This window comes from Arachis hypogaea, chromosome 16, assembly GCF_003086295.3.
Source record: "Arachis hypogaea cultivar Tifrunner chromosome 16, arahy.Tifrunner.gnm2.J5K5, whole genome shotgun sequence".
Taxonomy (NCBI): domain Eukaryota; kingdom Viridiplantae; phylum Streptophyta; class Magnoliopsida; order Fabales; family Fabaceae; genus Arachis; species Arachis hypogaea.
This window is the reverse complement of record NC_092051.1, coordinates 26,025,884-26,048,260: the sequence shown is the minus strand read 5'-3', so window position 1 is coordinate 26,048,260 and position 22,377 is coordinate 26,025,884. Positions and strand designations below refer to the sequence as shown.

The following is a 22,377-nucleotide window of genomic DNA, read 5'->3' as shown; positions in this document are numbered from 1 at the left end:
TATTTTAGCTTTTAGCCAAACTTGTGTGCACCTTGTTTTTAAAATTCTACATGATCTGTTTCAACATGAAGTTGTATTATAGCAAAGTCACGTTTATGCTTTTGTTACTCTCTTGAAGAATGTTTATTACTTGACTTTCTTCCAGACTGCGAAATGATTTTTCCGCAAGTTTTCGATTCTTTTATGAACAAAGTATTCAGAAGAATTTTAATTGTGCTCTTGAGTTCTGTGAGCTTTGCCATGGGTTTGAAATATTCCCTTCTGTAAACCTCATACTTCATCGACTCAGCTTGAGTTTGTTTCAAACTGATGCGCTGGTTTCTTCCTATTGATCCTATTGAACTTCTTTGATCCAAGGGTTATCTTTGAAGTTGTCAATTGATCTATTTCTAGCAAACTTCATTGTTTGAACATCCTTGTTCATTTGGAATTAGATATATTCTTTCAAATCTATGAGTATTGTCCTTGACATTTGTCTCTCTTTTCTAAGATCTCGTATTCTTCTGAGTAGGCTCGAGAATTATTTTGATATCACGTGCGATCTGTATATGTAGTAACGCGATGCGTTAGTTCTTTAAGACGTGATGTGTGCATACGAAAATTGAAGCGGTAGGTGTGCAACGTGAAGAGTTGTGGGTGTTTTGTTCCTTGCGAACGGGTTTGCGGTTGTAAGGCTTATGATCGAGTATGGGATTGTAAAATGCTTGATGGAGTTGGAAAGTTGAAGCTTTGAGGTTGATATGAGACTAGTGTGCGGATGTTGAGCACGTCGTTTTAACCCCATCCTGTTTTATAGCCTTTGATGCTTTGCCCTGCTATCACATGATTGACCCATGTTATCTTTTGCATTGAGCCTACATTGTAACGTTTGCTTTGCAATCACACTCCTGCCTTTGCACCCTTATGCATATGACAACCAAAGTATTTGAAAATCGTATATATGTTTATATGATGAGATATTTTTGCTTCTTCCTTAAATGCGTTCAAGGGTGAACTGTTATGAAATTTCTTTCGTTTTGCATCAATTTTCGAGGGCGAAAATTTTTATAAGGTGGGTAGAATCTAAGACCCAAAACCTTTGAAAAAAAAGGGGGCTATCATTAGCTAATTTCAAATTAAGTGTTTCTGCAGCTTTAATTTCAGAAATTCCTCTATTAAAGAAAATTAAAGCAAGTTTTGATTTATTGAATTTGAGATAAGTTATGATTATTATCCAATTTGATAATTGTTGGATTATTTGCTATAATTATATTATAAAGTTGGTAGTTGTGAAATAATAAGGATTTTTATATGATTTGGATTAAACAATTAATATTTTAAATATTTATACTGTTACTTTGGAAAATAAAAGGGTTTAATTATATTATTTCTAATTATTTTGATTTGGGCATTTTATGGAAAATAATTTGTAAAATTGATGAGCAAATAGTATTTTTCCATATACAATTAGTGTTGGATTTACATTGGGTTTCAATTACTATATTATTCCCAATTTTATGTGAAATTACCATAACGCCCTTAACCCTAATTTTCAAAATGAAACCCTAACCCAGTAACCCGTACCCGATCCGGCTTCCTCCTCACCTAACCTAGCAGCAGCAAACACACACACATAGAACCCTCCAACGGAAACAGAGCAGAGAGTGAGAGGCTGAGTTGTGGCTGATGAGAGGAGGCGGGAAGACCGCTGCGTCGTGCCGCCACGTCGTCACCAGTCTTGCTTGCCCTGCCACCGTGAAGCTCGTCCCTGCCATGGTTTGTCACCGCTTATCACCGTCGCGAGCCTCTTTACCGTCGCCACCATGAAGCCGCCGATCTAGTCTGAGTAAGAGAAAGAGCGAGACGAGCTTGGAGGAAGGGAGAAGCCGCACTGTCAGCGTCGCGCAAAGAGGGACTCGCCGCTAGCTCCGTCGTCCTCACTGCTGCGCCACCGTCGGGCCCGTAGTCGTGGAGGAAGCACAGCGCCGCCGTGGGTCCATTTCCGCCGAACTCGAAGGAGGAGGAAGGCCGAGACTGGCCGACGCTGGGAGAGGAGACGCGAGCTGGAGGAGCTACGTCCAGTCGCCACCGACGCGACACTGACCGCTGCCGTTCCGCGGCACCGATGGTCCCTTTTCTACTAAATCTGCCGCCGTCAAGCATGAAGGGAGTAGGAGAGGGAGGTGGTGACGGTGGTGGATGTTGGTGCTGAGTTAGCGCTGCCACTGTTGCTGGCCGTTTCGAGCTGCTCCGCCGTCTCTGCCGCCGGAAAATGCCATTACCATCACCGGAATGCACTGCCGGTAAGGTCTTGTTAATGGATTCTGTTTCTTTTGAATTTTAAGAATACCATAGTCACGGGTTGTTGCTGCAGTGGTCATCTGAGTCGCGTGGAGGGAGGAAGAGCCGCTGGGTGTCGCCGCACCTTGCCTCCGCCGCCGAGAACAGCCGTTGAGTCCTCAGTATCGGGTCGTGTATCCATGCTTGCCTTTCGTGCTCGGAGTTCGCAGCTGCCCTGTTTTGTCATTTCAGTAAGTATGTTTCGGAGAGCCTCGCGTTAGTATTCTGTTGTGTTCGGTTAATGGATATGAGTTTTGATAACGTGGGGTCGAGTCCTGATTATTGTATGTTGCGATTAGTGTTGCTATGGGTATTGCGAACGTGACTTGGAGCTGAGGTTTTGGTTGCCGTCAGTTCGGGTTGAGGCGGAAAGGACTTGATGAGGCGTTTGGATTATGGAATTGCGTTTTGAGGTAGGGGCGCTTTCCGAAAACTATAGTTTATTATTGGAATTATTACATGATGCCAAGGCATCTTAGGCTAGTTTCACTAGCCTTTTTCTTTTATTTTTAGTTGTTTTATGCATTTTCTTGAGCCTTAAGTAATCATTTTGGCCAAATAGTCATGCTTGTCTTAAATCATTCAAACATGAAGATTTTTATGCAAATTCCATGAGTTTTTAGTTATATTCCTTGAATGCTATGAATGGAAGAATTCTCATGAATTTTAGCAAGACTTTGATGCAACTGTTTGGATGATTTCAGGGAAGAAGAGGCTAGGCAAGGAAGCAACAAAATCAATAAAGGAAGCTTGAATATCACATGTGGAGTTTAAGTTCCAGTTTAAGCCTAAACTGGAGCTTAAACGCCAAAAATCATGAAGGATAAGAAATGCTAGAAATGAAGTTTAACCTCCAGTTTGACCTCAAACTGGAGGTTAAACGCCAGAATGGAAGGTCTCACCAAAGAAGCATTTCCACGTTTAACCTCCAGTTTGACCTCAAACTGGAGGTTAAACGCCAGAATAATAATGCCACTCAGGAAGGAGTTCCACGTTTAACCTCCAGTTTGACCTCAAACTGGAGGTTAAACGTGTTCGACACCTCCAGGGCTACCATTCTAAGCTTCCACGTTTAACCTCCAGTTTGACCTCAAACTGGAGGTTAAACGTGTTCGACCTCCAGGGCTGCCCTTCCTTTATCCACGTTTAAGCTTCAGTTTAACCTTAAACTGAAGCTTAAACGTGTTATATGGAACAACTTGACCATGCCTTCTTCAAACATAAATAACTTGAGCTACAAAACTCCAAATGAGGTGATTCAAAATGCATTGGAAAGAAGACATCTAGAGCTTTCCAAGAATATATGGCATGCATGGTGGATACTAAAAATTGAGGGAGAAAACAGCCCCGTAATGTGCATAGAAGAGCATAGTACCAACATGCAATCAGGCCAGCTGACCTCTTCACCTTCCATGGAGTATAACTCGAGTTGTAGAGATCCAATTGAGGTGCTTCCAGTTGCGTTAGAAAGCTGACATCCATAGCTTTCCAACGAGGTATAATAGTCTATATTTGGCATCAAATTGGCAAGGTTTACAAGAGAACAAAGTGACGACTCAAGAAAGGGGGGTGCAACATTTGAGTGTAGTTTAATGGATCATTATCCTTTTTGGATCAATTATGTCACTCAGCCCTTCAAGCAAGCAAGGCCCATCAACAACACCAAATCAAGGCCACAAGAATCATCTATAATAGTTTATTTTCATTTGATTGTAATTTGCTTTGAATTTCATTTTCATTTTGTAATTTAGGGAGCCTATTTAAAGGCCTTAGTTTCTGCATTTGAGAGGGGGGACTTTTCACTTTTACTTTCACTTTTAGCTAGTTTTCCTTTTCTTTGTAATTGAATTCAGAGCTATGATTCACTAAACCCCTTTCATTGGGTTAGGGAGCTCTATTGTAATTCAATGAATCAATAATAGTTTATCTTCTTCTTCAATCTTTTCTCTTGAATTTTGTTAGAAAGCTTCTCGATCTAATTCCATTGAGTAGTTGTCTTGGGAAAGAAACTACTCATACTTGGAATCCTTCGGAGCCTTGGGAAAGGAATGGAGGATTCATGCTAGAGAAGCTTTCTCACAGTGGATTGGATTGGGGTTTGGATGGATATTGTGACATGTAATCCTACCAAATTGTGGTTCATGAAATTGTGTGGTATAATCAGTGATCAAGCATCATCTCTTCTTATGAACATTTAAACCAAGGGATTGGGAATTTGTTTGTTTTTAGAGAGCATTGGTGAGCCAAGGAATTGGGATCCAATCATATAAGATTGCCAAGCAAAATTCAATGAATGCATTGGTTGAAGAAGAGATTTACATGTTTTGATTCGGAGATTTCAATATCTCCTAAACCCAATGAATTCCCCATTTCTGATTTCCACTTTCTCTTTACATTCTGCAATTCAATTCTTGCAATCATCCCCATTCCCTTTTAATTTCAGCAATTTACATTCTGCTCTTTAATTCATGCAATTTAAGATTCAGCCATTTAATTTTCTTGTCATTTACTTTTCCCGCCAATTTTACATTCCGCAATTCTCATCTCAAATCTTGATTCCGCTCAACTAGAACACACTTCTAATCCGAATTGCTCACTCAACCAATCCTTGTGGGATTCGACCTCACTCTATTGTGAGTTTTTACTTGACAACGATAACCGGTGCACTTGCCGGAAGGAATTTTGCCGATCGTGCAATTTCCTAAATCGTAGCATAACACGTTTATGCGCATCAAGTTTATGGCGCCGTTGCCGGGGATTGGTTTTCGATTGACAATTCTCCAATTGGAAGTTAACTAGATTGAGCAATTTTTCTTTTCTTTTGTTAATAGTTTTTGTTTCAGTTTATTACTGCTTATTTCTGCAAATTTTAATTTGTTTTCTTTGCTTATTCCCTTGTTAGCATACTAACCACCAGCTGTTTGTGATATTGCCTCACTATGGAATTTCCACTATCTTTGGATGAGTATTGTTTGAGACTGAGCACATTGCAAAAAAGAAAGGAGTATCCATCATCTTTTGGTCAATCAAAATTCATGAGAAACTCTCCACCACCACAGAATGATTCATGTTATTATGCTCATGGTGGGTGGGAGTATCAGGAACAGGAAACGGGGTACTTCCCAGAGCCACAAAATGGTCCATGTTTTGGTGAATTTGATCACTACTCAAGTTGTGGCTGGGAAGATCAAAACCAAAGAGATTTCACTTATTCACACCCCATTCATCAAGAGCCATCACCTCTGAATTATCCAACCTCACCTCCTAGTTTTACATATCCAAATTCTTCATCACTTGAGCATTTCTCAGCACAAAATTCCTTCTCAAATTCATACAATTCATTTCACTATCCACAAGACTCATTCCACTACACACAAGAGTCATACCACTACCAACACTCCAACCAAAGATCATACCAAGCCACACAAAACACTTACTCTCAACCACCATATCATGGCCAAAATAATCAACCTGCCCAACCTAATCTGAGCCAACAATTTCAAGATCAATTAAACAGGATAGAAGGAATGCTTGCAACTATGGGCAGAGATGTGGCCGATTTGAAAGGCTTTAAGGAAGAAGTGATATCCAACTTACAAAATCAAGGTGATGCCATTCAAAAGCTAGAAGCACAAATTGGATATCTATCAAAGCAAATCCCTACCCACAATTCTTCTAGTGATACCATGGCAAACCCAAGGGAGGAATCAGAAGAACAAGAAAGGGAGAAAGTCAATCAAGGGAGATCACACTCCAATGAAACAGAGAGTTGCAAAGAGGAAGGGTTCATTGAACCACAAATTCAGGAAGCTTTTGATGAACAGGATACTCCAACTGTCCAACAACAACCAAGTTCTGAGATCAAGGATGTGAAGGCAGTAGAAACAAGCACCAAAATGAGGATTGTGACCGAGAAACAAAGGATCATATCCATGAAGAAGAGAAGGTCGAAGAACAATCCAACTCCTGAGCCAACAAGCAAGTTCACTCAAGCCAATCACAAGGGAAAGCTTGCTGGAAAGAAGCATTCACAACAAGGGGCACTAACTAGCTCCTTTATCCACTTGAAGTCATTCCTCTTAACAAACTGGAGGAAGAGGAAGAAAGTCAAGAACAGCATGTCAAGCTAATGACGTTAAAGAAGCGCTTGTTGGGAGGCAACCCAACCAAAGGTAGTTTTTCTTTTCTAGTTATTTCAATAAAAGAGTTAAGTAGATTTATCTGTATTGCAAGGAGCTAAGTTTGGTGTTGCACACCAAAACAATTCAAGGGTGAATGTGAGATTCTAAGTTTGGTGTTCCACCAAAAACTTCATTAAAAGCACATTTCTACCTCAGCATGACTAGTCACTAGCTCCAACCAATCAGGGAAACTACTTAAACAATAGTTTAATTTCTAGTTCATAGTTTCTTTTTCTAGTTCATAGTTATTTTCTTAATAAAAGCACATGAGGTTTTCTGCATATGATCCAAATTGCTGCATATGGCAAGGAACTAAGTTTGGTGTTCACACACCAATCTAAGTTCAGAGGCCTACAAACATACATGCATGCTAACCAATTCTCAAAGTGCTTGGGGAACAAGCAACTTCTAATAGCTTTGCAGGAAGACAATCAATCTCATGGAAGGAATATACATCATCATCAAAGAGAACACCAAGGCTAGGAAGGATGATGAACAACAAAGAAGATGCTAAAAGGTTGTATTGTCACTTAATTGCTTGTACTTTGAATTGCTGATATTGGAAGTTTGCATGCACCCCTGCTTTAAGTTTGAGTCATTGCAGTTTTTGTTTGTCTGTTTGTTTAATTTCCAAATAAGTGATAGTCTAAGTGTCTGGATAAACTTCACTTGCTTAAATGTATGCTTGCCATGCTTGTTCTGTTTCCATAAAATAAAAGAAATGTTTGAACAAAAGTAACTCAATTCCATTTGGTAAGAAATCAAATAAGATTAAGTGGTGGTATGCATGTTTGATTGAATAGTCAGCTCACTAAGAAATAAAGTTAGAATTGTCACTTTTAGTGGAAATTAGGATGCTGTCTATGGATCTTGATGAATAAATGTCTTTGGCCATGAAAAAGAAAGAAAAAGAAGAAGAAAAAACCACTGAAAAAGGGCAACCAAAAAGCAAAAAATTGAGAAAATAAGCTAGGCACCAATGGTTTGAACTTCTGAGACAAATGCCTGTGGTGTTTATGTATTAAGGATATGCTTGGATGAATAGGTTCTGAGGAGTGTTTCAACACTTGGTAACTTGGGTTAACTAACCCGGGATTATCAACCAAAAGTCCATTATCAAGAGCAACCTAAATACAAAACATTTAGTCACACAAAGAGGTGCTGGGCACCAATGTCTCAAGAAGAAATGTGAACTAAAATGCCTGTAGTGGATATGTGTAGTGCACTAATAAGAAAAAGAAAATGCCAAAGGCTTGAGCAACACATGACACTGAGCAACAAGGAGCAAATAAGCTCAAATAAAAAGAAAAACAAAGAAAAGAAACTTGCCAAGGATATGTGAATAACAAGAGGCCATAAGCAGTGTTTTAGTGGAAACATAAAAAGTGACTTTCTTACCTAAGAAACAATAAAGTGATGCTGCAACAACTTTCTGCATGAACACCCCATTAATCAATGTCAATTACTTACTGATATGGCTAATGAATTTACTTTCTGTTTCATTCTTTCTTCTCAATAATTCAGAACTTGCTTGGGGACAAGCAAGGATTAAGTTTGGTGTTGTGATGCCAAGGCATCTTAGGCTAGTTTCACTAGCCTTTTTCTTTTATTTTTAGTTGTTTTATGCATTTTCTTGAGCCTTAAGTAATCATTTTGGCCAAATAGTCATGCTTGTCTTAAATCATTCAAACATGAAGATTTTTATGCAAATTCCATGAGTTTTTAGTTATATTCCTTGAATGCTATGAATGGAAGAATTCTCATGAATTTTAGCAAGACTTTGATGCAACTGTTTGGATGATTTCAGGGAAGAAGAGGCTAGGCAAGGAAGCAACAAAATCAATAAAGGAAGCTTGAATATCACATGTGGAGTTTAAGTTCCAGTTTAAGCCTAAACTGGAGCTTAAACGCCAAAAATCATGAAGGATAAGAAATGCTGGAAATGAAGTTTAACCTCCAGTTTGACCTCAAACTGGAGGTTAAACGCCAGAATGGAAGGTCTCACCAAAGAAGCATTTCCACGTTTAACCTCCAGTTTGACCTCAAACTGGAGGTTAAACGCCAGAATAATAATGCCACTCAGGAAGGAGTTCCACGTTTAACCTCCAGTTTGACCTCAAACTGGAGGTTAAACGTGTTCGACACCTCCAGGGCTACCATTCTAAGCTTCCACGTTTAACCTCCAGTTTGACCTCAAACTGGAGGTTAAACGTGTTCGACCTCCAGGGCTGCCCTTCCTTTATCCACGTTTAAGCTTCAGTTTAACCTTAAACTGAAGCTTAAACGTGTTATATGGAACAGCTTGACCATGCCTTCTTCAAACATAAATAACTTGAGCTACAAAACTCCAAATGAGGTGATTCAAAATGCATTGGAAAGAAGACATCTAGAGCTTTCCAAGAATATATGGCATGCATGGTGGATACTAAAAATTGAGGGAGAAAACAGCCCCGTAATGTGCATAGAAGAGCATAGTACCAACATGCAATTAGGCCAGCTGACCTCTTCACCTTCCATGGAGTATAACTCGAGTTGTAGAGATCCAATTGAGGTGCTTCCAGTTGCGTTAGAAAGCTGACATCCATAGCTTTCCAACGAGGTATAATAGTCTATATTTGGCATCAAATTGGCAAGGTTTACAAGAGAACAAAGTGACGACTCAAGAAAGGGGGGTGCAACATTTGAGTGTAGTTTAATGGATCATTATCCTTTTTGGATCAATTATGTCACTCAGCCCTTCAAGCAAGCAAGGCCCATCAACAACACCAAATCAAGGCCACAAGAATCATCTATAATAGTTTATTTTCATTTGATTGTAATTTGCTTTGAATTTCATTTTCATTTTGTAATTTAGGGAGCCTATTTAAAGGCCTTAGTTTCTGCATTTGAGAGGGGGGACTTTTCACTTTTACTTTCACTTTTAGCTAGTTTTCCTTTTCTTTGTAATTGAATTCAGAGCTATGATTCACTAAACCCCCTTTCATTGGGTTAGGGAGCTCTATTGTAATTCAATGAATCAATAATAGTTTATCTTCTTCTTCAATCTTTTCTCTTGAATTTTGTTAGAAAGCTTCTCGATCTAATTCCATTGAGTAGTTGTCTTGGGAAAGAAACTACTCATACTTGGAATCCTTCGGAGCCTTGGGAAAGGAATGGAGGATTCATGCTAGAGAAGCTTTCTCACAGTGGATTGGATTGGGGTTTGGATGGATATTGTGACATGTAATCCTACCAAATTGTGGTTCATGAAATTGTGTGGTATAATCAGTGATCAAGCATCATCTCTTCTTATGAACATTTAAACCAAGGGATTGGGAATTTGTTTGTTTTTAGAGAGCATTGGTGAGCCAAGGAATTGGGATCCAATCATATAAGATTGCCAAGCAAAATTCAATGAATGCATTGGTTGAAGAAGAGATTTACATGTTTTGATTCGGAGATTTCAATATCTCCTAAACCCAATGAATTCCCCATTTCTGATTTCCACTTTCTCTTTACATTCTGCAATTCAATTCTTGCAATCATCCCCATTCCCTTTTAATTTCAGCAATTTACATTCTGCTCTTTAATTCATGCAATTTAAGATTCAGCCATTTAATTTTCTTGTCATTTACTTTTCCCGCCAATTTTACATTCCGCAATTCTCATCTCAAATCTTGATTCCGCTCAACTAGAACACACTTCTAATCCGAATTGCTCACTCAACCAATCCTTGTGGGATTCGACCTCACTCTATTGTGAGTTTTTACTTGACAACGATAACCGGTGCACTTGCCGGAAGGAATTTTGCCGATCGTGCAATTTCCTAAATCGTAGCATAACACGTTTATGCGCATCATTACATATGGATACTGATGTGAGGTATTGTGTATTTGGTGATTGTATGTGCCTTATGTATTATTTGATTGACTCGAATGACTATGGATGTTGGTTTGGCTGAATTGTTGTGTGGCTTGTGAAATGTAATGTTTGAAGTTGATTCTTTAAAGATTTGAAATGAGTTTAATCCGTTGAGGATTGGTTTGAATGGAGTAAATTATTTTGATGATGTGAAAGATAGAATACTTTTGAAATTCAGCCTGGGTTGCTTTAATTGATTTGGTTTTGATAAATGATTTATTGTTGAACCGATTCTTTAAAGCTTTAGAAATGAGTTAAATCGGTTGGTATTGAGTTGATTTTTGAAATGGTTTCCTTGAGATATGCCACTGAGGCGACTGTTGGATTTAGCTTGCTTTTGAATTGATTTCTGGATTTGAGCTATTGAAAAGGAATGAGAAACGGTTTAGTTGGGACCCAAACCGGGTGGCAAAAGTCCAAGTTTTAGGGGAGGTGCTGCCGAAATTTCTATAAAATCCGAGTCTTTATTGAAATGTTGTCTGGAAAATGATGACTTAAAGACTTCTGCTATTTTATTTGAATTATCAAGAAAAGGATGACTCATGCTTTTGAAATGAGTTAGTAAAGATGAAATTGTGATTTAGTCTTGCTTCTTAAGAAAGGTATTGTATCTCTTTCAAGAGAAAGTTATTTAGATAAAACTTGTGTTTTAAAGCTGTTTGAATGCGAAAAGGGTTTATGCCTTTGAATTTGACTTGGGGGTTTCAATTAAAGAAGTTTCAATGACTTTGAAAGAACCTGAATGTCTATTGACAAGTTTTATTTTGAAATGTTTTGAGAAAGGTTTTAAGTACACTTTGAACTCTGAACTTTTGCAAGACTAAAACAATTTTGAACAGTTGAAACGCTTTAGAATTTATCATGGGGGGTTGAAGCTGGTTTTGCCTAAGTAAAGGAAACGGCTTTGAAAGAAGTAAATGATTACGTGACTCGGTTTGGCTTAGATCCTATTTTCTTACTCAAATCAGAAAGCCAATGTTTTAATGATTTTAAATGAATTTGGCGAAATGAGTTATGTTATTCTCCCCTAAAGACTTGGGACTCTGCCGAGAAATTTTGTTATAAAATCCCATTGTGGAATGGGTGATTTTGATTGTTCCCAAATTGAATCTTTAACTTTCCATGGTTTTGGAAGTCTTGGAAAGAGGATGCCGAGAGCGGCTTTGTTTTAAAAAGGGAACTTACTTTGAGTAAATTTGCCTTATGAGCCTGAGATGATTTGAGAAATGAGATCTTTAAAGCCAAGGCTGAAAAGAGTTGAAATTTGATTTCAAAGTGAAATGGCTTGAGAAAAGTGATTTGAGGCTTAAATGCCGGTTTTATGAATTCGATGATGTTGAATGGTGAAAGTGCTGTTTTGTTATGGGCCGAAATGACTGTGTATGATTATGAATAATGGCTGGTTCTGGATTGAACCGTGAGCCGGATTGGCTGTGTAAGATATTGATTTATGGCTGATTGCTGAATGAGTTATGGGCCGTATGGCTGACTATGAATTATGAACTTAAGCCGGATGGCTGAGATGGATGTTGATCTATGACTGGGACTGAATGAATATATGCTTGAGATACCTGGGTAGTAGCAAGGGTTGTGGTTCGTCCCACTTGCTCCAGGTCAGAGACTGTGATGCCTGGGTAGTAGCGGTAGTAGTGGTGATTCCACTCGCTCCAGGTTGAGCTGTTAAACACCCGCCTGGGTAGTAGCCGCAGTAGTGGTTATTCCACTGGCTCTGGGTTGAGCGGGTAGTAGCAATGGGGTTGTAGCTCAAACCTACTTGCTCCGCGATGGGTGTTTCTGTCCATGGTTAGCTACCAGGACGTGTCGGGTTGGCTATATAACCGACAGATGATATCATCAGCCACTAGGGACAGGCATGCATCATATGCATTTATGTGACATTGTTTGGGTGTGCATGTTATACTTGGTTTGCCTATGTGATTAATTGCTAACTGTTCTATTTGTAATAACTGTTTGTTTGTGCTTGAACTTCCTATCTGTGTTTGCATCTGGGACTCTGTTGGATTGTGGTGATTGGTTGTTGGTTGGATTGTTTGGGCCTAGGGTCGTGGTTGGAATGAGATGAACCGATGGTTGATTTCAGTTTTGTGTTTCGGGTTTTGAATAAAATATGAAAGGGCTATTTTGTTTCAGCATAGATAAACCGTTTTGAAAGACTTTTGAGTTTTTGAGAATTGAATGGTTCCTCTTTCAGAAAAGATTTCCGACTTTACTTTTATTGTAAACCGTTGTTTTTGAAAAGGAGGCATAAGACGGTTATTAATCACTGGTACGGTTTATACTCACGTATCCTATTACAGTAATTCCCAAAAACCCTCTACTGAGAACCCTTTCGAGGATGATGTTCTCAACCCCCTACATTTTTTTCCTTTCAGGATATGGGCGCAGAAGTTACGAAGAGCTTATTTAATTATTGTTGAGATGCTCTGTATTGTTTTAGCTATAGTTTATTGTACCCTCGCCTTTATGTTGATATAATCTCTAAGAGGGATAGGAATTGTATTGGATTATGGTTGTAATATTACTTATATATATGTATGTATATATATATATATATATATATATATGGATGTACTCTTTATGAGTTTTGTAAGTTGTATGGTATTTATGGATGTATGATATCGGATGAAAGTATTTTTGGATCGGTATTGCGACTTAAAGTTTTAAACAGGCTCATATTTTAGTATTAAATAATATAAAAGTCGTCGTAATGTCCGAACTATCAGAGTCGCGCAGCCGGAAGTGTGAGCTTTGGTAGTTAGGGTGTTACATTGACAAATTTGGATCCCACAAATAATAGAGCTTCCAAGAAAAAAACTAAACAAATATTTGAGTGATTTTTTTATTTGCAATCTAATTGGGTTAAGACTTAAGACTTAATTGAAGAAGGGTATACAATACAAGACTCACTAGTTCTAACTGGGGTTAGTATAAATATGGAGAGTGTAAATTATATATACATAAGAAAATATCTGCCCACTACCAAAATTGAATGATAATGACCCTTCTGATACCACAAAATTAATTGAAGAAAAATATTGGAAAAAAAGGTTATGTTCCTTCCAGCTCCATTTTTGTTCAAACTTCACTTCTGAAATTTTCTCACCAATTATGCAATTGAAAAGTAATATTTTTCTCGACAGGATGGTACTGCGTGTGAAGGTGTCTCTTGGCTTTATCAGAGCCAAGTTGCTCGAGCCACTTGTCATATAAGCCTCTTACAATAGGGTTATTGAATGGTTCCGCTACACGAACCTAGCATATATAGAAATTTAGTCATTCACTGATTCAAAAATATTGTAAGGAGAAAAATACAGAACAAACTTAAATTACAAAGCTCCACAATTATATCATTCATGAAAACTAATGGCAAGTTTACAATAGTTCTTACATTTTTCATGTAAATAGTTTTCAACAATTAGCTCAATTCTTTGGGAGATTGCCCTTTTTTTGGTTTAATTTGACCTCCGTTATTCAAGCAACTTACTTAAAATCAGTAGAATGTTAAATCAACATAAAAATAAAAGCTACATCAAAACAATTTGAGATGGAAAGGAAAAATGCAATACTTGAAGGACATGCCGTGACCTCCAGGAAATGATAGTCACATTTACCAGTTTTAAATTTTTTGACAATGTTTTATAGGTTCCAAAAATCATAACACAGAGAAAATCTCAACACTATTTATTTTCCCTTCCACCTGCATAGATATTAGAAAGCAATTTATATCACTATATAAAGATAATGATATATATTCTGTAAATTGTTATTATACATGAATATGTAATATCTTAAATACTTTGACAACCTTCATATACTCGAGCATAAAAAAAATCTATAAAAAAATTTTCACAAGAACTTGCCTCAAGTGTAACTTCTTGAAAATTAGAATTCAGTATATTTCTAAAGTTTAGAGGCCTATCAATCTGTCTTTCAAAAAGAATTTAGCGGCATATCGAAAAATTATTTCTACATAACCTCCAGAGCTTCCACGGACCCCATAAAAGGTAATCTTCTTTATTAATATTTGTCAACCTGCATGAAAAGGCATCACATCTAAACTATTTTACAAACACAAGAAACTAAAAGATAAAGGCAGCTTTTAGTTTTTTATGGTCTATCCAAAGGAGATCTTCTAAACTTTGAAAATTAACAACTTTTAACTACAAAATAAAAATGGAGCACAAAATTATTCACAAACAATTTGATAGAAGTGAATGAATTCACAAAACTGAGAAGATCCATGGAAAATACTAATCAGAATCAATTCTAAAATGTCTCCTGTTGTCAGTACAGACTGGACCTCTATCACCATGTTATCTTCATTCCCACTCCTTTCATCATGGGACTCCAGTTGGATAACAAAGTCATCCCTAGTAGCCTCAAGCATTTTATCATAACAAGGCATAACAGTGACGTGGTAAATTTCTTCAAGGCTGTTAAAAAATTTCCAAGCATTTCACTACATAGATAATTGGAAAAGATGGCTTCTTATTCATTTCAGCTTGAAAAAAAAATTCAAGACCTCATATAATAATAAGAGACATTTTCATCAGTAGAAACTTTATTATGTTGAGTGAACACCCTACATAAGCCCCATATCTTGGTATAAAGAGTGTTTTATGATGACTTAAATTGTTTGTTGTGGATTTTTTACTGTTGAAATATTTGCTAAAACAAACGACCAAAGTTGCTTCTCTGCATAACATGTCTAACCTGAAAACATATGTTCGCATCAAGCAATCACTTAGCATTTTCTCCCTCCTACTTGAACCCTTAATTACTAAAACCTATTCTAAATATTTTGAAAGTAAATTTTTTGGTTCCCCCTTCCTTATCACAAACTCCAAATGCAATTCCACAAAGCCATTAGTAACTAAAGAAAGAAGCCATTTTTCATTTATTTTATGCTCAAGACAGAAAGATTTAAAGAATTAATAACTTAAGATCTCAGTTAAAGTTCCTACTTCCATATTCAATATCAAAAGAATTACAAATCCAATATTTCTTCAACACTTTTCCAAGAAATATTAAATATAATGCAAGTACTTTCACAAATCACAATCATATATCGTGTTGTTCAGCATTAAGGTGTATCTGCTTGAGAGGCAAATTTCGAGTGCATTTGGTTGAGTTGAGTAAAAGGAGTGTTTTTTTATGATATAGTTTTCAATAAAGAGTATTTTCACAGAAGGTACCTTGTTTAGCCTGCAGGAAATACTTAGTCTTTTCACAAATATTTATATAATTTTTAGAAGTATAATTAGATTAAACAACCAAGTCTTAAATGTAGCCGTTACTAAAACTAATAAAGAGTTAAATTTATATACCTGGGCATGCAGAAGCAATCATAGGTAGGCTCGACTTATTCTTCTCATAATCAAACAGTTGACTCTGTTTGTACCTTGACATGAATTCCATACAAAATTTAATAAGGGTGAAATCTCTACTACAACTTATATCGAAAATTGCGATCGCTCCCAATGAATTGAAAAATTTTGTTAGCTTTTTGAAAACATGTAATAGCAAATATTTCACATTTAAACCAGGAGTAAAAGAATAAGAGAATAACAATCTGATACAAAGATAAACCAAACAAGCTAGAATTCATAGAAACTGAATGTAGGAGGCAAGAATTTAAAATGATTGTTTAAATAATAGCCTAGCCACGTAATTCATAGACAAAAAGCGCATATCTAAAGCAACATCTGAATGGGAGAAATGTCGAAATGAGCTGCAAGGGAGGACCTTGACTGGGGAGAAACAGACACAATAATTGCTTTTCCTTTATTAATATTAGATAAAAACTAATCCAAACTTTATTTCTCCAACATAACTATCTCCGCAGACGTCACACAACAACTATATTGTCAGACAAACTCATTATGTAAGCTTACATAGTGGCCTTATAAACCATCCCATAAACATAAGGGAATATGTTATTTTTTTATGGTAAAAAATAACTATATCTGTGACCTATTGATATTAGTATCTTAGATGGTCATTCATAAAAAATTTTTTTGGTGTAATCCAAATTCTCATATTTGGCCTTCAGAACCTTCAGAATATTTTCTCATAAGTCTGTTTTAAACTCATAATATCAAATCCTTCTATATAAATTTCAGCTTTAATTAATTCTTATGCAAGATCGAAGTTTTTTTATGGTGCTAAAGGTTTTGTTTGGAGAATAAATAAATTGCTAAGGCATTGGTAAATTCTGATCATTGGGTTTTTACGAATATTCTGATTACCAAACTTGCAATTTTCGACTTTTTAGTGAATTTGGAAGGAGTTGCTTTTGATATTAAGAACAACTTGGACTAGTATTTTGGAAGTAATTTCTAAATAGTTTCATCTAATACACCCTTTATTGCATTCTGTTCTAAGAGCCAAAATGAATAAAAACTTTGATATAAATTCAAATACCAAGTCTCCTTAAGCTATTATAAGATTAAGACTCCTAAGCATGAATGGTACGGCTATATCTCCAACAACAAACTATTATGTCTTTGTATCTCAGTCCTTAAGCTATTACATAAACTTATCATATTAGTGTCAATGTCTTATGGTGTTCACATTTAGTAGAAAAAAAAAGTCAAAAACTGATAGAGAACAAAATTAAATACTTTATGTTATATTTACCGAAATTTTTTTCCTAAATTATTTACTAAGTCTTGTCATATTTTGTCTAATAATGCTGCTTTATCTTATCATGTTCGAATTTAAAGAAAAATCATGTACTGAGTCTAATCATTATGTTCGCATATGATAGAAGAAGTTGATAACAAATGAAACTAAAATATCTTGAATTGTATTAACTAAAATTGAAAATTATGTGTCTGTATATTTTAGTGTTCTATCTTTTGATATTCACATTTAACAAAAAATATTATGTATACCAAAAGCTTATTTATGCATTTTTTTTATAATGTGTCTGTAAAATTTAGTAGGTAAATATCATGTGTCTATTACGGAAACTAAAAGCTTATTTATGTATTTTTTCACAAATAAATAAAAAATATTTTGTGTACACAAAAAATTATCTATTAAATTAATCATTATATATGTTTAATTTATTTTTAATATGTATTTTATATTTTAACGTATATCTGATATTTTGATTTTTTTATACATATATAGTTGCAAATAATTTAGCATCATAGTAAAAAAATTTCGTCAAATTAGTGAATATTAAAATGTGAAAAAAGATTGTCTCTATTTAAAAACGGTTTAAGTTTAATAAAATTTTGTACACAATAATTAAAGAAGCTTATAACAAATAATAACACATGATCACATCGCCTCTTATTCGACTCTATAGTCAAGATTTACTTGCTTCCTTACTTTTCACATTTAAATAAAATTCATCCCCTATATGTAAATACAACGATGAAAAATCAACATCAGGGAAAGTTATTTCCATTTCAATGTTACTAAACTCAATTTGTCATTATAAGTTAATACATGGAATGAACCTTAAAAAGTGCTGAAACAACACACAAAGTAGTATGTTTAGTTATCTACACATTGAAATTATTGACAAATTTGGATTCCACAAATAATAGTGACTCCAACGAAAAAAACTAAACAAATATCTAAGTGATTTTTTCATTTGTAATCTAATTGGATTAAGACTTAAGACTTAATATGAAGAAGGGTATACAATACGAAATTCACTAGTGCTAACTTGGGTTGGTATAATATAGAGGTTGTAAATTATATATACATAAGAAAAAATTTGCCCACTACCAAAATTGGATGATGATGACCCTTCTGATACCACAAAATTAATTGAAGAAAAATACTAGAAAAAATGTTCTATTCCGTCTAACTCCATTTCTGTTCAAACTTCACTTTTGAAAGATTCTCACCAATTATGCAATTGAAAAGTAATGTTTTTTCTCGACGGGATGATACTGCGTGTGAAGGTATCTCTTGATTTTATTGGAGTCAAGCTACTCGAGCGACTTGTCATATAAGCCTCTTACAATGGGATTATCGACAAGTTCTGCTACACGAACCTAGCATATATAGAAATATAGTTATTCACTGATTCAAAAATGCTGTAAGGAGAAAAATGCAAAATAAAGTTAAATTACAATGCTCCACAATTATATCATTCATGAAAATTAATGGCAAGTTTGCAATAGTTCTTACATTTTTTATGTAAATAGTCTCCTGCATATGGCGCAATTCTTCGAGAGATTGCCCTTTCTTTGGTTTAATTTGAACCGTACCATTCAAGCAACTTGCTTAAAATTCGTAGCATGTTAAATCAACATATAAATAAAAGCTCGATCAAAAAATATTTGAGATAAAAAAAAGAAAAATGCAATACTTGAAGGGCATGCCATGATCTCTAGGAAATGATAATCATATTTACCAGTTTTAAATTTTCTGACAACGTTTTACAGATTCCAAAAATCATAATAGAGATCAAATCTCAACACTGTTTTTCCCTCCACTTGCATAGACATTAGAAAGCAATTTATATCACTATATAAAGATAATGATATATATTCTGAAAATTGTTATTATGAATATGCAATATCTTAAATAATTTGACAACCTTCGTATACTCGAACATAAAAAAGTGCTACAAAAAAATTTTCACAAGAACTTGCCTCAAGCGTAACTTCATAAAAATCCGAATTCAATATATTTCTAAAGTTTAGAGGGCCATCAATCTGTCTTTCAAAAAGAATTTTAGCCGCATATCAGAAAATTGTTTCTGCATAATCTCCAGAGCTTTCGCGGACCCCATAAACGGTAACCTTCTTTATTAATATTTGTCAACCTGCATGAAAGTGCATCACATCTAAACTTTTTCACAAACACAACAAACTAAAAGATAAAGGTATTTTTTAGTTTCTTACATTCTATCTAAAAGAGATCTTCTAAATTATTCACAAACCATTTGATAGAAGTGAATGAATTCACAAAAATGAGAAGATTCATGGAGAATACTAATCTGAATCAATTCCAAAACGTCTCCTGTTGTCAGAACAGAATCGACCTCTGTCACCATGTTATCTTCATTCCCACTCCTTTCATCATGAGACTCCAGTTGGATAACAAAGTCATCACTAGTAGTCTCAAGAATTTTATCATAACAAGGCCTAACAGTGACGTGGTAAATTTCTTCAGGGCTGTTAAAAAATTTCCAAGCATTTCACTACATAGATAACTGGAAAAGATGGTTTCTTCTTCGTTTCAGCATGACAAAAAAATCAAGACATTATAAATTATCATAAAAACAATAGGAGACATTTTCATTAGTAGAAACTTTATTATGTTGAGTGAACACCATACCTAAGCCCCATATCTTGGCATAAATAGTGTTGTATGATGGCTTAAATTGTTTGTTGTGGACTCTTTACTGTTGAAATATTTGCTAAAACAAACAACCAAAGTTGCTTCTCTGCATAACATGTCTAACATGAAAACATATGTTCACATCACAGCAATCAATTAGCATTTCTCCCTCCTACTTGAACCCTTAATTACTAAAACCTATTCTGAATATTTTGAAAGTAAATTTTTCAGTTCCCCCTTTCTTATCTCAAACTCCAAATACAATACCACAAAGTCACTAGTAACAAAAGAAAGAAATCATTTTTCATTTATTTTGTGGTCAAGACAGAAAGATTTGCAGAATTAATAACTTAAGATTTCAGTTAAAGTTCCTATTTCCATATTTAGTATCAAAACAATTACAAATCCAATACTTCTTCAACATTTTTTTAAAAAATATTAAATATAATGCAAGTACTTTTACAAATCACAGTCATATATCATTTTGTTCAGCATCAAGGTGTATGTGCTTGAGAGGAAATTTTTGAGTGCATTTGGTTGAGTTAAGTAAAAGGAGTGTTTTTTTATGATATAGTTTTTAATAAAGAGTATTTTCACAGAATGTATCTTATTTAGCTTGTAATTAATTCTCTCAAACTTTTAGTCTTTTCACAAATATTTATATAATTCTTAGAAGTATAATTAGATTAAACAACCAGGCCTTAAATGTAGCCGTTACCAAAATTAATAGAAAGTTAAATTTATATACCTAGGCATGCAGAAGTAATCGTAGGTAGGCTCGACTTATTCTTCTCATAATCAAACAGTTGATTCTGTTTGTACCTTGACATGAATTCCATACAAGATTTAATAAGGGTGAAATCTCTACTACTTGTATCGAAAATTACCATCGCTCCCAATGAATTGAAAAATCTTGTTAGCTTTTTGAAAACCTGTAATAGCAAATATTTCGCATTTAAATCAGGAGTAAAAGAATAAGAGTATAGCAGTCTAATACAAAGATAAACCAAACATGCTAGAATTCATAGAAATTGATTGTAGGAGGCAAGAATTTAAAATGATTGTTTAAATAATGGCCTAGCCACATAATTCATAGACAAAAAGTAAATGTCTAAAGCATCATCTGAAGGGGAGAAATGTCGAAATGAGCTGCAAGGGAGGACCTTGACTGGGGAGAAATAGACACAATTACTGCTTTTCCGTTATTAATATTAGATAAAAACTAATCCGAACTTTATTTCTCTAGCATAAATGTCTCTGCAGACATCACACAACAACTGTATTGTCAGACAAACTCATTATATAAGCTTACATAGTAGCCTTATATATCATCCCATAAACATAAGGGAATATGTTTTTTTTATGGAAAAAAATAACCACACCTAAGACCTATTGACATTAGTATCTTAGATGGTCATTCATAAAACTTTTCTTTGGTGTAACCAAAATTCTCATATTTGGCCTTCAGAACCTTCAGAATATTTTTCCATAAGTCTATTTTAAACTTATAATATCTAATCCTTCTATAAAAATTTCAGCTTTAATTAATTCTTTGGGAGATCAAAGTTTTTTTATGGTGTTAAAGGTTTTGTTTGGATAATAAATAAATTGCTAAGGTAATGGAAAATTCTGATAATTGGGTTTTTAAGAATATTCCGATTATCAGACTTGCAATTTTCAACTTTTTAGGAAATTTGGAAGGAGTTGCTTTTAATATTAAGAACAACTTGGACTAATGTTTTGGAAGTAATTTCTAAATAGTTTCATCTAATACACCTTTTATTGCCTTCTGTTCTAAAAGCCAAAATGAAGAAAAGCTTTGACATAAATTCAAATACCAAGTTTCCTTAAACTATTATAAGATTAAGATTCCTAAGCATGAATGATACGACTATATCTCCAACAACAAAATACTATGTCTTTGTATATCAGTCCTTAAGCTATTACATAAACTTATCATGTTAGTGTTAATGTCTTAAGGTTCTCACATATAATAGAAAAAAAAGTAAAAATCGATAGAGAACAAAGCGAAATACCTTAAGTTTTATTTACCGAAAAAATTTATCCTAAATTTATTTATTAAGTCTTCTCGTATTTTGTCTAATAATGCTGCTTTACCTTATCATGTTCGAATTTAAAGAAAAATCATGTACTGAGTTTAATCATTATGTTTGCATATAATAGAAGAAGTTGATAACAAATGAAACTAAAATATCTTAAATTGTATTAACTAAAATTGAAAATTATGTGTCTGTATATTTTAGTGTTCTATCTTATGGTATTCACATTTAACAAAAAATATTATGTGTACACAAAAAATTATCTACTAAATTAATCATTATATATATGTTTAATTTATTTTCAATATATAATTTATATTCTAACGTATATCTGATATTTTGATTTTTTTTATACACATGCATATAGTTGCAAATAATTTTAGTATCATAGTCAAAAAATTTTATCAAATTGATGAATATTAAAATGTGAAAAAAGATTGTCTCTATTTAGAAACGGTTTACGTTTAATAAAATTTTGTACACAACAATTAAAGAAGCTTACAACAAAGAGTAACACATGATCCCATAGCCTCTTATTCGACTCTATAGTCAAGATTTACTTGCTTCCTTACTTTCTACATTTA

General features: G+C 34.7%; 2 pseudogenes; both read right to left on the bottom strand.

Annotated features, from left to right (window-relative positions):
- Positions 1-13,520: 13,520 nt before the first annotated feature.
- Positions 13,521-17,841, bottom strand: LOC112758673 (protein NAR1-like; annotated as a pseudogene).
- Positions 17,842-18,285: 444 nt separating this feature from the next.
- On the bottom strand, positions 18,286-21,032 carry LOC112756892 (protein NAR1-like; annotated as a pseudogene).
- Positions 21,033-22,377: the final 1,345 nt, after the last annotated feature.